Raw genomic sequence first — 18946 nt, forward strand, 5'->3', positions numbered from 1 at the left:
GAAACTAGACTCAACCTAGTGCACTGTAGTGTTAATAATTTCGACCAATTACCACATTAACATTCAGTTACAGTCGTTTAAACATAAACTTAACAATCTGTCCAGTACCAGCTTACATCAAAACTCAACATAACAACAATCTATGAACCATAATTCATGCATATAACACTCTAGACACAATATTTACCAACCATCAATATCAATCTCACATTACATACATAGTTAGGGTTTTTCTTGAAAGTTTAAAATCAAAGAACAATGATTAACAACAACAATAACACAACTAGTTATCAATTTCATTAGCAATCATCATCAAGCATATAATCAAACCCTAGTTCATCTTACTCATCAATTTCGTGACTTAGGGTATTGGATTAACCCATTCAAAATCAAAATTAAACATATAGAATGCATAGAATAGTTGTTTATACCTTCCTAGCACCATAATTCTTCAACAAAACTTGAAAATCCTTGTGTGTATGTGTGTGTAATGTGACGGCAGCAAAAGGGAGCAAGGGGAGGGGGCCGATCGGGTTTGGGAGAGGGAGCAAGAGGTTAGGGTTTTGTTATTATTAAATAATAATATGTTACACAAAGGCCCCTCAACTTTTAATTATTACTTTTCTAGCATAAAGTAACTTGTTTGCATTTTGAGTTAATGTTCTATACAATATTATCAAATAGCACATAAGCCTACCACATAATTATCAAATAATTATTGTTTGGATGTTTTTCGTTTATTCACCAATGGTTTGCGTCAACTCGTTTGCGTTTCAGTGTAATCCCGAAAGACTATATATGTAGTGATTGTCAAGCGTCATTTAAAACCCTAGTTAAATGTAATGAGATGTGCGTTATAGATCAAGTGATCTTAAGTTTGAATTGACGGAGTTTGGATTAACGGAGTTAACCTGAAATTGACGAGTGTCACATCATTCCCATGTTGAAAGAATTTTCGTCCCGAAAATTTGAGTTAAGTCGCGATGGGTGTCTGAAAAAGCAAAAAAAAAAAAAATTTCAGTTTGTCATATAACACTTTTAACATGCCATAGGTTTCATGCAACATACACAACCATTATCATATATATATTATTTAACCAACTTAAATAATATCATAATATAATCTCTCTTAATAAATTATCCTTATAAATTATCGTTTCCTCAATTGCAAATATTTAGAAACCCATTTTCTAAATATCATAGGTGCTAATATTTGTTTGTTAGATCATATCTACAATAAATATTATGGTGTTTGTCTAGATTTTTATTGGGTATGGCCCGACTTGGATCATAACGTACTAGCCACATCAAGTCTAATATGTGTCTTGGGCAGACCAATTCCTACATGTCCACCTAATGATCAGTGGATTCACGACGATTTTGATTCGAAACGTGAAGGTGGACCAGGTGGGAACGACGATGGTGGCAATGGTGGTGATGGTGGAAACGGTGGGAATGATGCTGGGACCTGATTGAATGTTCGACTATGAAGATTTATTTAATTCATTTACACCTTCGGTTGATGTACCAGCATGCGATTACATTCCTGCGTATTGGTGAGAAACCTATTATGGACGTGAATGATTTCAATTCATACTTAACGAATCTAGTTCTCTGATATATTAACAGGATATTGAACTATGTGTTATACTTTAGTGGAAGTGTGTGTATTGAGAGAGTAAGTGGATAGAGTAACAGCTTCTAATAATATAATTCATACTTCTATTAACTTAAACATCAGAGTACAAACTATATATAGAAGACAATTCCCATTCGTTATATATTCCAAAACGAATGGAGTCCATTCGTCTTCATTCCCTAATACTAACTTATTGTATAACTAATGACTCATTAGTTAAACATCTATAACAAATGGTACAATATATTAATGAATAGAGTCATTCGTTATACACTCTATAACGAATGGTCTATAAACATAACAGATGGGCACATTCGTTGAACATCCTTAACGAATGGCCATATAACATAACGAATGGTCTAGACAATTCACAAAATCCCTATTACATTAAAAATAAAATATTACAATAGATAAACAAACACTGAGACAACAAAACAATGTACTAACAAGAATCTTTTAGTCTTCCAATCAGGGCAACTATGAATCCTGAACATGCGACATACATGTATCACTCGTTTAAATTGCATAGCAAGATCGTAATTCTTCATATCTGCAAATCGGATATCATTATTATATAATGCATTGTTGTTCGATTTCGATAAGTTAACCAACCGCATCGGGTTGATTACACGAATGAACTCCATCTACAATCTAGTGCGAAGTACGATAACGGCTTCACTTTATTGACTTATAAGGGTTCGCTCTTAAAGAATTTAAGTGTTCAGATCATGAATGCCCAGATAGTAAACCACATAAAGACTCATAGTGTCCAGAAACCCGAGGCATCCCATCAATACAGGATTCGTGGCCATAAGACCATACACCATTGAAGTGTTAACCATTAACTATATACTTTTATTTTTAATTTTTGTTTTTGGTGATTAAACAGACATACGGCTTGAGTATTACAGGCTATTACATTTCTTCCTTTATTACCAAGACTTTGGAAGAGACTAACACCTCTTTCAATATGGTAATATTTATGTTTATATATCATACTTTACCCTAGTTGTTTGTTTAAGACCTACCAATGCACCAATACAGTTAAGCACTCAGTCTTTTAAACCTATTTTTTAACTGAAATTTCAGAATAAAATAACAAATGTACTATCATATATTTTTTTTCTTCCAAACTCATTTTGAGGATCACAATTATTTTAATGTTTTTGTATTTTCAAAATATTTGAATGTTTTTGAATTTTATCTATACAAACTTAAAGCACAATATTTTTGTATTTCCCCATTTTCACCCCCCCCCCCCCAAACCAAAATATTAAATAAATAAAAACAAAACAAAAACTGTATAAACTAAAGAATAATGATTATCCAAGGTTAGAGAGATCAACAAGATATTTGAGACTGTTTAAACCAAGCAAAAATTTAAATCTTGTTTTATCAAATGCTTTGGTAAAAAGGTCTGCGTTCTAATTATTCGTGTGCACCTTCTCTATGACAATTAATTTCTTTTAATAGTAGTCACGGAAAAAGTCTTAACATATATCAATATGTTTCGTTTTAGAGTGGTGCACAAGGTTCTTCGTGATACAAATAACAACAGAGTTATCAATATAAATGGGAGTAATAAGAAACTTCAAACTGTAATCTTGCAGGTGTTATTGGATCCATAAAACCTTTGAACAGCAACTCGAGGCAGCCATGTATTCGGCTTTTGCAGTTGAAGTGGAGACCGTTGTATGCTTCTTACACTACCAGGAAACAAGCCGGCTTCCTAAAAACTGACACCTCGCTGTGATAGACTTAAGTTAGAACTTGCAACCTCCATAATCCGAATCAGAAAAAGTAGTAAGATCGAAACTATCGTCCTAGGGATACCATAACCCGATGTCAGGATTACCCCTCAGATAGTGAATTATACGCTTCACCACTACCAGATGAGTCACTCGGAGACTCACTTGAAACCTGGCACACAAGCAAACATCAAACATTATATCAGGACGCGATGCAGTTAAGTACATTAAAGAATCTACCATAGTAAGGGTCTGATCAATGGTATCTTCCAATTCGTCCGGTGAAAAAAAGTGACCCACGGGAAGAGGAGTATAAGGGACTGTTCCGGCAGTTATCTTGAATAGACTCAAGAAATCATTCACATACTTTTTCTGATGAATGAAAATTCCAACATCAGACTGTTGAACCTGCAACCCTAAGTCAACTTTTTGAAATCCTTACATAACTTGTCGTTTGTTGAGCCAAATATAAGGTCATCTACATAAATCTGGACAAGGATAAGATTTTCTCCGACAATCTTGTAAAAAGGGGTATAATCCCCAGTCCCTTGTTTGAAGACACAATCCGTAAGATGGTCAGCAAGCGTGTCGTACCATGCTCTCGGGGCTTTATGTTTACCATAAAGAGCCTTGTTTAATCGGTAAACTCTGTCTGGATAGTCAGGATCTTCAAAATATGAGGTTGTTTTTGTTGGGTTTTACCAAGATTATCAAAGTGATAAAATCCTAATTTTACCAAAAACGCAGCGGATATAAGTTTTAAATCTTGTTAGTTTTAGTGTATAGAACCAATTCAATACGTGCAAAACCCAAACCCGGATCCAAATACGAATTACACACTATCGAACACATGCATGTCACTATAAGTTCATGCATGTTAAACTACCTTTCAAGTAACCAAAGAAGTGTGAAAATGATGATCATTGAAAGGCAAGAACTTGAATAGGGAAGCTCCTCAAGCTAGTATACCCCAAGCTCCAACAAGACACCACTTCTAGCTAGGATTTGAACACTTGATAACCCTTTCTTCCTTGCCTTTCTTCATTGGCCAAAAATCCAAGAGGAAAAGTGTAACGATTCCGGCAAATTCAGGTATACCCTAGCCGGAATATACCATTTATGTGTTATTTAATACTGAATATATGAATTATAATGTGTTTATACGAGTATATAAGATTCACAGTACGAATTATACTCGAATGTACAGCTAGTCGTATTGGAATTACGATTAACCGATGAACGGTTATTGAAACCCGAACGAATCGGGGATTACATTATAGACGAAATATATGAGGTTTAGTAAGGTTTATGAAGTATTAAAGCTTCGGGGATAAGTGAATTATAGCACAGAAAAAGGATTTCGATTTAATGGTACGTCGGTACGTTAAACGAAACCTTTAATACCAAACCAAGCAAGAGGTGATCGATCAAGCCGAAAAAGATGCACAATTACCGACAATATGATGTGTTAAGTCAATAAATGTCATGGTTTAAGTTTTTAAAGTTTTTAAATCGGTTTTATATAAATTTCATTCTTAAGCCGAAAAACGACCGTTTTAGCCTCGTTTTAAGCCGACTTACACGTTTAACCGAAAAACGAACTGAACCAGATTATTCAAAACATTATCCATATTGCATAATCTAAACTTGTGGCCAAGAATGAGGGAGTGGGCCCCACCCCACCCCCATAAGTGGACCGATCGGACCAAGGGGGGAACCCCTTGGCTCCCATTTTCTTTTTTTCTATCACCACATTCTCAAAATCCTCTCAACCCTCCACACATTCAACCAAAAACCTTTGATTTTTAAGAAGATCCACAAGGTATGAACATGTTGTTATGGTTTAATCTTGGTTTTTAATTCCAAAATCTTGAGAAAATGAGGTTTCAAGTGAAAAATGGGTGAAAACCCGAGATGAAACCGATTCTTGCATGATCAAGTGATGTATACAAGTTATACAAGGAATCTTGGTCCAAGAAAGGAGTTAAAAGAGTCAAACACGAATTTTTACGGTTAAAATCTTTGTTTTGATGTCTTAACCGAAACCATGAAAGAAATGGCTTGATTGTGGGTATAACTTGCTTGGTGTGGTGTTGTTGTGCTTGTAGGTGTTGTATCTAGTTGCTAGCAAATGCTAGAAAGCAAGATCTTTGCGATCTAAAGCTAGAAACACAAGGTAGTTTGGTTTTTCGTATGATTTGTATGATTTGGACAGATTGTGGTAGACTTAGAGTTGGGTCATGAAATTTCACAGAGATGATCTACACATGAAAATATGAAATCTTTGAAAATTTGGTAATTTTTGGATAAAGGATGAATATTTGGTGAATTTAATGCTCGGTTTTGGCTAAAAATGGTGAAAAATAGCTAAACATCATGAAAAATTCTGGAAATATTCAGATAAGCTTTTTATAACATAAAAAAGTCACACACAAAATTTCAGGTCCATTGGAGAAGTCTAAGTAGGCTTTTCGGTAAAACGAGTTCTAGGGTTTTCTAGCTCGGTTTTGGTGAAAATGACATGAAAAATGAGTTTTTGGTTCTGGAAAAATTACTGGGAACTATGAGGATGGCAGGGGTCATCCCAGAAAAATTTGGGATTTTCCTAAGGTCGTTTGGTATTTTCGACATATTTGGTGTTTAAATGACGTTTAAAAATAGATAAATAAATGTTAAATATAAAAATTAATTCTGGAAATATTTTAATAAAATTCCTTACTGTCAAAAACTGATTTATGCAAAATTTCAAGATCCGAGACTAAACGGATAATTATTTGTGCTAAACAGAACATAAAAACAAACTTTTAAAGCTTAAAACGCGTAAACCGGCAAAGTTCGCCTAAGCGAGCTGATCGGTGTATAAAAACCTTAAAAATGGACTATTTTCTTGAAACTAAGTTAATCAAGTAAAAATAAATCATCCGAAAATAATTCGGATGATTTGGGTAATTTTACCCGATTTAGCAGTTTCCGCTATATTAAAGACGGAAACGGGCCCCGCGGCCAAACGGGGTGTCTAAACCGAGCTCTAATTTCACCACCTTAATTAAAATATCAGTAACAACTATTTTCGGGTCGTATGTGACCAAACTCATTTTTGAAAACATAAAGACGGATAACCGTGCAAGGCACGCAAAACGAGAAAACAAACTAATGGTAGTTTTGACTAAAGAACTCTAAGTGATATCACAATCTAAGTCCTGAGAAGTGTTTCGGGGTTAACATTGTCCCCGGATCGTGTAAGGTACTGGGTTAACAGTGTCCCCAGACGTACCGGTTAACACGACTTTAAGTTATATTAATAGAAATTGTCTAGTAACGACTTAGGGATCGTATTACAGATCCGGACCGGTAGCCGCGCACAGTATTACATCCTTACTCACGAAAAGGTGAGTTTCACGAGCCCCTTTTTACTGAACTGTTTTAAATATTTTCCCGGGGCGGAAAGTGTAACACCCCGTAACCGCAGCGGAAACGTACACGGGATGCAACAGACACATCTGATATCAACAGCATTGCTTATAAAGAAAATACCACTACATTTATTTATATCAAATTACATTGTTGCTAGTTTCGTTACTGTCTAGGTGTTACACATAAGTTTTACCGATAAGACATTAATATATTCATTGCAAAATATAGATCAGCAAGCTTCCAACAAGTAGCACAGATCATTAAACGCATATCAATCATTCCAACTTGGGCATACCTAGAAAACATGTAAAGAAACGGGTCAACTACGAATAGTTAGTGAGTTTCACTAATTTAAATAAACACTGACAGATCATTTTAATAATAATTTATTAACAATGTAATTATGCGGGGAACCATGTTTTCCCCATAACATTTCCATTAATCTTCTGGGAACTATGTTACCCCAGAACAACTATAACCTCTGGGAACTATGTTACCCCAGAACAATAATAACCTCCGGGAACTATGTTACCCCAGAACATTAATAACCTCTGGGAACTATGTTACCCCAGAACAATAATAATAACCTCCGGGAACTATGTTACCCCAGAACAATAATAATAACCTCTGGGAACTATGTTACCCCAGAACAATAATAACCTCCGGGAACTATGTTACCCCAGAACAATCCCACACGATAAACAATTTATATATTCTATGCATCAAACCATATATATATTTAAATATACAAGTGTTTCCATACGATCGGTATGTACTTAAATACTTTAATAAAGACATGCTTTCCGCCCCGGGAAAATATTTAAAAACAGTTCAGTAAAAGGGGCCCGTGAAAACTCACCTTTCTGTGAGTCGGGATGTGATACAATGAACTGCTACAAGCCTGGATCTGTAATATGATATCTAGTCGTTACTATATAATTCCCATAAATTAAATTCATGTTAATCGGTACATGTTGGTACATGTGTGTCAGTAGTTCATAGTCTAGCAGTTGTAATCGAGTCTGTAATGTAATTATGTTTTTGATTATGTTTATGTTTTTGTAACAAGCGAAGTTGTCAACAAGTTCGCTCAGGCGAACTTGTTGAACAAGCGAAGTTAAAGACAACTTCGCCTGAGGCGAAGTTGTCGTGTTTATATACTGTTCGCCGTAACAGTATATGGAGTTGGTTTTTAGGTTTTCGTTTCAGCCGTTCAGTTTGAGTGTTCGTGTTTGCTAGTGTCTGTAATAGTGACCTGGAGTCACGTGTTCGTGTTATCAATATAACGTGTTTCGGTTATTGCTCGTGTGTTTGATTTACATATTCTGCACTCGTATCTAACTACGCAGGGATTCCGCACCTGCGTTGTTAGTGACATCCCGTGTACGATCCGTCCAGGAGCCTACAATTGGTATCAGAGCCATCGGCTCGATTGTGAGGTTCGGGATTTCACGCGGGTGTAGAAAACGTCTCGTTTGACCTATTCGCGGGACGTGTTTTTATTGGGATTGTGTTATATTCGTGTTTGACAGTCATTTTCAAGCCATTACATCGATCGGAAACTGCTAGATTGACGAAATCAGATCTGAACAGTTTCCTTGTTCATCGGGCGAAGTTACAGTTCTTCAGGCGAAGTTGCCGTCACCGGAAGTAGGGTTTCGGCGAAGATATAAGGATTAAGCGAAGTTAACCACAACTTCGCCTACCTCCTAAGTTCGCCTAAGCGAAGTTATCCTCAACTTCGCTTACCTCCCAAGTTCGCTTACCTCCTAAGTTCGCTCATCCTAAGCGAAGTTATTCTTAACTTCGCCCAGTCAAGCGAATTTAAGGCCCAGCGAAGTTACACTTTCCAGCGAAGTTAACTTTCAAGCGAAGTTATTCTTAACTTCGCCTACTGTACTATTTGGAAGATTTTTTTTAATTTTCGGGTTTTCGGGTTTTCGCAAAGATGTCGTCAATTAACATCTCCGATTTAGTCAAGATGGAAGTAGAAGCGGGGTCAGCCACTAAGGCCCCGAGGTTGATGAAAGGAACTGACTTCGTGGCATGGAAGGACAGATTCATCCAATACATTAAATATCAGGATGCAAAAATGTGGGTGTGCATCCAGGATGGATATATCCCTCCAACTATGCAATACGAAGGTCGTGATGTGGTTAAGAAGTATAGCAAAATGGAGGACGAAGAAAAGAAAATGTATGAGGCCGAGAGCAAGGCCCATGCTGCGATAACAATGGCACTTCCTCAAGAGGTTCTCCATACGTTCCGAAAGTACACTTCTGCGAGAGAGCTTTGGGATGCTCTTGAAAATAGATTTGAGGGGAACGTGGGTATCCGTGCATCAAAGATTAAACTTTTGAAGACTCAGTTCTCCGTCTTCAAATTTTTGAAGAACGAATCACTGGATGATATTATCACCAGATACTATCATCTAATGACAGAGCTTAGCAATTATTCGATTGCTTACCGAGAAGAAGAGATCGTTGAAAAGCTTGTCGATGCTCTCCCACCGTAGTGGGAAATGTACACCGTTCTTATGAGGGAAGACAGAGACTTTCCTAATTATGATCTGGAAACGGCAGTAAACAAGCTCAGAACTTATGAGCTTAATATGGTTCGAAAAGAAACACCAACAAATCAGATACAAGACCCTGGTATGTATGGTGCAAAGGTTAACTCAGGCTCAAGTTCGAGGCCTGAATCAGCTGCTTATTACTAAAAAGGGGAGTCAGGTTCTGACTCTTCTCATGAAGGAAACGTTTCTGTAAACTCGAATGGTGATGTCTGTTTCGTTGCTGGAGGATCAAGTACTTCAAAGCCTCAAGCATCCACAAGTGGTTTCTCTGCAAATGCCTCAAGCAATAATTATTTCAAGATGCCTATGAGTGTAAAATCTGCTGAAGAGCAGTTTGCAGTCTATGCATCATTTATTGCTTCCTACGAAAACTACATCCAGGGGAAGATTGTGGACCCTGCGGCTCTAGATGAGGATTACGACCAGATCGATGCTGATGATCTGGAGGAGATGGATTTGCAATGGCAAATGGCAATGATTGTGAGGCGAGTTAAACGGTTTATGAATAAAACTGGGAGAAAGTTTGTTGGTGGTAGGCCTGGATTCGACAAATCTAAGGTAAGGTGCTATAATTGTCAGCAATACGGGAACTTTGCCAAAGAATGCAGAAATGAAAGAGTTGAACGTGGACAAGGTCGGCCTACACAACACTCTGGATTTAACAGAGAGATTAATGCCATGTTGACCAGAGAAGCAGGTGAGTACAACTGGAACCTGCATTCAAATGAATCTGGTGAGCAAGCGAACATGGCTGAGGCTGAAGTTGAAGAATGTGAGAAGGTTGAAGGAAAAGAGAAAGCTACTGAAGAAGAAACCGCTTTCATGGCAGATGACAAGGATAATCGCTCCGAGGTACGTAATAAGAATATTTGTACTAATTGTGAGAATTTGTCTGAGCAACTAACAACAATAACTGATCAATATGTTCGTTTAGATGCTGAATTTAAAAATCTTAAAGAAGATCATCATTTTACTAAGGCAAGAGAAAACAGTTTTAAAGTTAAAATAAAAGCATGTGAAAAAGATGTCAAAAGCTTAAAAACTAAACTTGCTGAGAAAATTGAAATAATTGATCTTAGTTATGAAGTTTTAGAAGAAAAAACTAAATTGATTGCTGATCGGGATAAACAGATTGTGACCACCAGGTGAAGGTGGTGGAACTGAACCGCAAACTTGAGCAGTTCAGGAATTCCTCGGCCATCCTAGATCACCTCGTGAGTGATCAAGGTACCTCTGCAAAGAGGGGAGGAATCGGATATCACGAGGTTCCACCACCCTTTAACCACAACTATACTTATAATCCGAGTGTTCAGAAATCTGTTGATTTCGAGGTTACTCAGACAACTCCCATCAAGGTTACAAATATAGAACCAAGTGTTAGCTGTGGCGAAACGAGTTCGCCTGTTTCAAATGTGAAAGTTTCTGTCTCGAGTCCAGTCTCATCGGAATCGGATAAGTTGTCTGAATCTGGTCAGACAAAAGAGAAGGTAGGGTTACCCACAGGTGGAGATAAAAATAACATTTCTAAAAAGAATTCTCCACTCAATCCGTACGTCCCACCTTATGTGAGACAAACGGCTGGTAACACTGCCTCTACATCCAAACCAACATTTGACAAGAAAAAGGAGAGTCGGTGTTGCTTTAGATGTAACAAATTAGGACATCTAGTTGCAGATTGCCCTCTGAAGCCGAGATTCAGAGGTGTGAGGCCAAATAAAACTGAGGATAAGCGTCATTTTGTTACTGCTAAAAATGAAAACTTTTCAAAGGGCCAAAATGTAACTAATTCAAGTTTTCATAAAAACAAACCTCAGTTTTTCAACCAAACCACAAGATATAACACTTTCAATTCACATAGGTTTGTGAGGCATTACACTCAATCTGCAAGGAGATTTCCTAACAGGACTTACAGAAATTATCCTAATGCTAACTTGAGAAAGCCAGGGTACGGGACGTATCGATCCAAGACCAATTGGTCTTGGGTCCCAAGATTCTAACTCTTTGTTTTATTGTACAGGAACAGTTGAACAGGGCTGCCAACAATCTTTGGATTGTAGATAGCGGCTGTTCCCGGCACATGACGGGCAACAAACACTTGTTGCAAGATTTAAAACCTGTTCAGGGAGCAAGAGTTAGTTTTGCTGGCGAGAGCGGAGGAAGGATTACTGGTAGAGGAACAGTGTCGAATGGAAGGATGACACTTGAGAATGTGAATTTTGTGGAGGAATTAAAGCACAATCTGCTGAGTGTGTCGCAGATTTGTGATAAAGATTACACTGTCCATTTCACGAAGAATGAAGCGATAGTATTGAAGCCTGGTTTTCAGATACCAGACGAATGGATAGTTATGAAAGCTCCACGTGAAACGAATACATATGTGATGGACATGAGGTCTACTGAAATGGCCACCGGAGAATCTTGTTTAATGACAAAAGCAAGCGAATCAGAATCAGAATTGTGGCACAGGAGAATGGGACATATTCATCTTCGGAAGATGAACTTCATTGTCAAGAATGGGCTTGTGATGGGCGTTCCCTTAAAAAGTTTTAATTTTGAAGACAAATGTATAGCATGCAAGAAGGGAAAGCAACACAAGAAATCCCATCTCACCAAGAAGATTAACTCAATTGCCGGTACTCTAGAACTACTTCATATGGATCTCTTCGGTCCCGTGAATGTACAAAGTCTAGGAGGTACCTCTTACTGCTTGGTGATCACTGATGACTACTCGCGATATTCGTGGGTATATTTTCTGAAAACGAAAGATGAGACGGCTCAAATGGTGAAGAATCTAATTACAAAAGTTGAGAACGTCATGAGTAAATCAGTTAAATTCATCAGAAGTGACAATGGGACAGAGTTCAAGAACTTTGAAATGGAAATCTTCTGTCTTCAGAAGGGAATTGAACATCAATACAGCGCTCCGTATACTCCGCAACAGAATGGAGTGGCTGAAAGGAAGAACTGAACGTTAATTGAAGGAGCCAGAACTATGCTGGCAGACTCGAAGCTTCCTGTGATGTTCTGGGCTGAAGCAGTTGCTACAGCCTGCTATGTTCTGAATAGGGTGTTAACCGTTAAGAAACTTGGAAAAACTTGTTACGAGCTTATGCATGGAAGGAAGCCCAACTTGTGCGGTCTTGAACCATTTGGGTCTCCTTGTTCGATTTTGAAGACTAATTCGAAATTTGGTGAAGTAGCCGATGAAGGAATCCTAGTCGGTTATGTAGTTGGGACTCCCAACAGACGGGTCTTCAATACTTCGACTTGCAAGGTGGAGGTGGTATGTAACACCGACATTACTAGTTACCAATCGCCAAAACCAAGCAATGGACCTGCTGAGCTTTTCGACTATGTTAAGCTTTTTAAGTCGTTTAACGTACCTGATTTGGAAATTTCTGAAGAAGACGAAAGAGCTGTGACGAAGATGATACTTGATGAGGAAGAGAATCTATTGCAACGACAGCTTATTGAGAAAAGTCAACCTTCCACATCAAACACTTTTGATACCCCTGCTGCCTTTCCTGAAGATGAGTTTATCAATCCATTTCACTCTCAGCCAGAAACAACCATTGATGAGATCTCTTCTAATTTGGAAGATAATTTGCATGTCGGTGCTGTTCCGACCACGAGAATTCACAAAGATCACCCTTTGGAGAATATTATAGGTGATGTGTCCTCAAGTGTACAAACCAGAAGTAGCTTGAATGAGCACACCTGTGTTTATACAAGCATAAAAGAAACGGGTATAATGAACGAATGTTTGTACTCCTGCTTTATTAGCCAGATTGAACCGAAAAATTACCAAATGGCTCTTAAGGACAGCTCGTGGGTCGAGGCCATGCAAGAAGAGTTGGCTCAATTCGAGAAGATGGAAGTCTGGACTTTGGTTGAAAAACCAAGGAATGTGCATGCTATAGGCACAAAATGGGTGTTCAAGTGCAAGAGAGATGATAAGGGGATTATCATAAGAAATAAGGCAAGGCTGGTTGTTAAAGGGTTTAATCAGCAAGAGGGTATTAATTACAATGAGGTGTTTGCTCCTGTCGCCCGGTTAGAAGCGATTCGATTGTTTTTGGCGTTTGCTGCATTTAAAAAGATGAAGGTATTTCAGTTGGATGTGAAGAGCGCGTTCCTAAATGGGAAAGTTGATGAGGTTGTGTATGTTGAGCAACCTCCGGGTTTTCCTGACCCAGACTTTCCTGATCACGTATACAAGTTGAGCAAGGCGCTATATGGATTACATCAGGCACCTCGTGCCTGGTATTCAACGTTATCAGACTACTTGCTGGAAAATGGTTTTGAAAGGGGATTGATCGACAGTACGTTGTTTGTGAAGAGAGAAGGATGTGACTTCCTGCTGGTTCAAGTCTACGTGGATGATATCATTTTTGCTGCATCAAGAGCATCCATGTGTCAGGATTTTGAGGCTGTCATGAAGAAACGATTCGAGATGAGTGCTATGGGTGAACTAACTTTCTTTCTAGGATTGCAGGTTGATCAGAAGAAGGACGGGATGTTCATTCATCAGACGAAGTACGTTCATGATGTGCTGAAGAGATTCAAGATGGAGGACAGTTCTCCATATGACACTCCAATCTGCGTCAATCACAAATTGGGCGCTGAATCAGATGGTGACGCAGATGTGGATCCAACTCTGTATCGGGCGATAATAGGTTCATTAATGTATTTAACTGCTTCTAGGCCTGATATAATGTTTGCTGTTTGTCTTTGTGCACGTTTTCAGGCAAATCCGAAAGAATCTCATTTGAAAGGTGCAAAGAGGATACTACGGTATCTCAAGGGCAAGCCGAAGCTGGGGTTGTGGTACCCGAAGGGAGGAGACGTTGAACTGGTGGCATATACAGATTCTGATTATGGAGGATGCAATCAGAGTCGGAAGTCAACCACAGGAGGCTGTCAGTTTCTTGGAGGAAGATTAGTTTCCTGGCAGTGCAAGAAACAGACATCAGTTGCAATCTCAACATGTGAAGCTGAATACATGGCAGCATCCAACTGCTGCTCTCAGGTTTTGTGGATTCAGCAACAATTGCGCGAGTATGGTCTGAATTTCTTACTCACTCCTATTTTAATTGATAACACTGCCGCCATCTCAGTAATTAACAATCCCGTGAAGCACAGTAAAACTAAGCATATTGACATTCGTCATCACTTCATACGGGATTGTGCTGAGAAGAAACTGATCAAGATCGAAAAGGTTGATACACTGGAAAATTTTGCTGATTTGTTTACAAAAGCGTTTGATAAATCCAGATTTCAAAACCTAATTGAGTTGAACGGGATGATCAATCCCGAATAACCATGTCTTTGTGTTTATTTATTTAAAAAAAAAAAAAAAAAAAAGTCATTATTGCTTAAAATTAGTCGGTTACCTCAGTTTGATGGACATATCCTCGGATATGTTTTGGTCCTCGTCTCTACTTAGAGAATGAGGAACGCCATTAACCAGAAGACTGAAAGTGACTGGGGCAGTTATGATATGTTTTCTTTCTGTCGCTGAAAATTAGTCGGTCATACATAGTTAGAAGGACACATACTTGTATGTGGTCGGTCCAGTTGATCCATTGGATCTTCAGGATTGCCGTTTACCTGAAGACTTTGACTTGATCGGGGTGACTGAAGTCAAAAGCTTTGTTAAGGGAAATGAAATTACTTTTCAAGTCTATTACTTCGTATGAAGTAAATGTGCTATGTTTAACAGAAAATTGATCTAACCTTGGAAAATGATATATATACTGATTGTGTGTGCTTAACTGGTGAAGTTATTAGGCTTAAAAGGCTTTAGGACAATCATTGTATGTCATGGTAACTTTTTATGGTGCGTAAAAATAGATGTGATACAAACTAATTTTACTTGATTTTACGTGGAAACTCCTTAAGAGTTTTGTGTGTCTTCATATATATCTTTTCGAATGATAGGCAGAAAAGCGATTACCCAGTCATACACGAGCCCATATGTGTTCTGATTCCCGTGAAGAAAGCGTTTCAAGACACTGCAGTGATCCAGATTCGGGACTTGCAGTAAACTTCTACTTTGAAGTATATGTTAAAAAAAATAATAAAAAATAAATAAATAAATAAATTTTTGAGTTATTGTAACATATTAGTGATCATAAATTCAAAACTTCTCTATCTTAGAGCAAGATAAAGAACGGGAAACAGAAGAAGAATACATACAAGATAATCAGACACTATGAGTCGAAGTCAATTCGGGGTGACTTGGGGAAAGCCAAATACGCTTTGAGGATAGATAGGAGGCATCACTATTTCTGAGTTGTTGCCCACTTAAATTTTAAGGATTAATTGAACCTAACTCGTATCACAGAAACGATGAAAACCATCTTAAATATATTACCTGCTTACAACCTGTCTCTATATGTCATAATACAGCTAAACACGGATCTATGTGACAGTCACGTAGTTAGTATGATTCCTGTTAGGATCTTTTCTAAAAACGTAGTGGTCCCTGACTAGACTGAAATTTGATCCCTTATTTCGTTAAATTTTTATAAGTTTTCCTATTTTAGTATTATTGTGTAACTGGTTACTTGGACATGATTATATTTGTTTAACTCTTTTTGGAAGCTTCTAATGTTAAATGAAAGATTCTTCAAACTTAAAGGGTTGATTTTGAAATTACGGGCGAAGTTGTTGAATTCGGCGAAGATGTGCTTAACTTCGCCTAGGCGAAGTTAAGCGTAACTTCGCCTGAACAAACTCTGCCCTATATAAGGACTCTTAAACAGTACCAAATCAAAAATTTTCAATTATTCCGGCGAACTAGTAAAAGATACTTATTCCGGCGAACTTGATTTTCTTTCCGAACTTCGATCTTTGATTCCAGTTTCTATCCTTCATTGACGGTATGTGGTGTCGATAACTTTCCCAAACATACTCGTTCATTATCGTTTTACCCGGTTCGAGACCTAGGGTCGTCGGACCTTCAAAACCTAGTTTTTCAACCTTGTGATACTTCTTCATGGACGATCTTTACGTCTCAAAACCATTAATATATGTTGTTCTTCACTCCTGGATCGTCAAATCGTTGCAAAAACATCGGATATTGGCCGTTTGAATCTGAACAGCCGCCGTTTCAGATTCAGGCGAAGTTAGGGTTTAGGCGAAGTTATCATCAACTTCGCCTGAAGCTTAATTTCGCCTGTGGCGAAGTTATCCGTAACTTCGCCTTGAACCCAAGTTCGCCTGAGGCGATGTTGTGATAAGGCGAAGTTATCATCAACTTCGCCTATATCAATTCACTTAACAGGTTTTAGACAAACTTACAGATGAAGCGAAGTTGTTCCCAACTTCGCCTCACCTTTAAGTTCGCCTGTACAGGTTTAATCACAACTTCGCTCGTGGTACAAAGCGAACTTGTGAGTTGATTAACCGTTCCCTAACTTGTTTTGTTTTGTGCAGATATGGCTGCTGTTGGCGGTGCTGGTGGTGACGACGGTGATGATCAACGACAGTTCTTTCCGGCCCATAACCAGTACATCACGCTAGATCCAGACGCAAGATTTGTGGAAGACTACAGGGAGATAATCATGTTTCTCCAGCGCTCAAGGATCTTTCATGCGATCACAAATACCCTGCCCATTTCACTGCCTAACATAGAAGACTTCTGGCAGACGGTATATTATGATTGCAGGCCTGAGCCCCCAGTGATGCGAGCAACCGTAAATGGTCATGCTATAAAGTTTTCTTCTGAAGATATACGGTTGGCTTTGCAATTTGGAGAAGAAACAAGGGATGACCCAACGGAGTTCGTAGCTCCGTTTCGTGATGGAGCGTACCTGAGGATGGGTTATTCAGGACCGTTGGGGGACACGCAGAGGAGGAAAGGGTTTTTGCTGGATCAGTGGCGCTTCCTGATGCATGTATTGATTGTATGCATGTCTGGGAGGAAGGCAGGAACGGATGGGATGGGCGCGACGATGCAGTCTGCCATGATTGCGCTGACCTACAACAGACGATATTCGTTTAGTCAGCTGATATTTTACGAGATTGATCGTCAGAGGAGGGCGGTGGCGCGCGAGCAATTTATCATGTATCCTCGGTTCTTACAAATGATTCTTAATCATGTCGCTCCGTCGCTACCGCAGAGACGCCCTATTAGATACGTCGAATGCGTGACGAAACGTATCTTTGCTCAGTGCCGCACTTCGAGCACTCGTAGCAAGCCTGAGCTGCGTCCCAGGCATACTCCATTATTCGGGTATCTCATCAACCCGGAGTATGTTCCTGCAGGAGGGGACGAGTTCAGAGACCCACAGCCACATCAGGCGGCAGCACCCCATGCTGTACCAGCTGCTCCTGTTGTCTCTACGCTTGTTTCTGCTGCTGTGCCAGCTGCTGTGCCTACTACTGAAGATGTCGATCTTGATGCTGCTTTTAGCGGCCATGGATTGTTTGATATGGATGTCTCAGGTTCTCAGGTCATGGAGGTTACTAGAGCAGTTACTTCGGTAGCTGACTCCGATCTTGACGAAACATTTGCTGAAGCGAGACGACTGATGGTGTCTCGGGAAAGAACTACTGGAAAGAGGCCGAGAACAGTTGACGAGGATGATGAGGAGGTTGATGAAGAAGAAGCAGTTCAGCTTGTGCTCAGACGTTCACGAAGAGAACGGACAGGTATGGGTTCGGGAGCTGGAGAATCTTCGAGGCTGGTACGTTTTGCTCCACCCGCCTTGTCTGGTATGTCTCTTATTCCTACTACAGCACAGGTTACTGCTGTCGAGACGTCGGCCCCAGCAGTTGTGTCTCTACCACCCCAATCGCTTACTACACCGGTGGTGGTTGCACGATTTGTGGAGTCGACCGTCACTACAACTGCAGGGTTACCAAGTGTACCACCTGCGGTCACTTCTGCTGCTGATGTCCCGCCAACTCCAACGCCTACTTCAGATTCCGAAAGGATTACATCGCTAGAGCGGATTGTTGATGTACAGTCAAAGACCATTGAACGCCTAGTGGAATCCAATCGACTACAAGCAGCCCTCCTGGTTGAACACGGAAAAGTGATAGATGCCTTCAAGGCATTCTTGGCATCTCAGGGGGAGAAGACTTGTAGGGGAGATGAGTTGAGGACAAAACGGAGAGAAGATCAAGACGATGATCCCAATGCACCGGAAGGTGCAGGTGGTGAGCTGCCAAGAACCTCTCAGGCTCTTGGGGCTTCCACAGCTGAGGGGGAGTCTACAAGTGCAGCCGGTGACGACGTTGAAGATGTTATAGATGCGTTGAAAGAGTTGGATGAGGATGATGATGACTTTCTGAATGAAGATGATGTGCTGCCGGTTGATGAGATCGAGAGGATCGGAGAGCAAATTACTGTTGAAAATGTGATAGAGGAAGGGGAGATTGTAGATGACTCCGTGGAACACGAGATTCCGGAGGTTGAGAGACCAGAGTTGGGTGATGAGAGCGTAGTGGAAGATACTGAATGGGAGGAACAACCGAATTGGAAGGAGGGTTGTGCTCACTGGTTCATAAAGACGAAGAAGCCGGCGGTCCCTAAAATGTTCAAAACAAGTTACAATATTA

This window comes from Bidens hawaiensis, unplaced genomic scaffold (genome assembly GCF_021521415.1).
Source record: "Bidens hawaiensis isolate Kalapana, Puna unplaced genomic scaffold, B.hawaiensis_p1.1 tig00019299_1, whole genome shotgun sequence".
Taxonomy (NCBI): Eukaryota; Viridiplantae; Streptophyta; class Magnoliopsida; order Asterales; family Asteraceae; genus Bidens; species Bidens hawaiensis.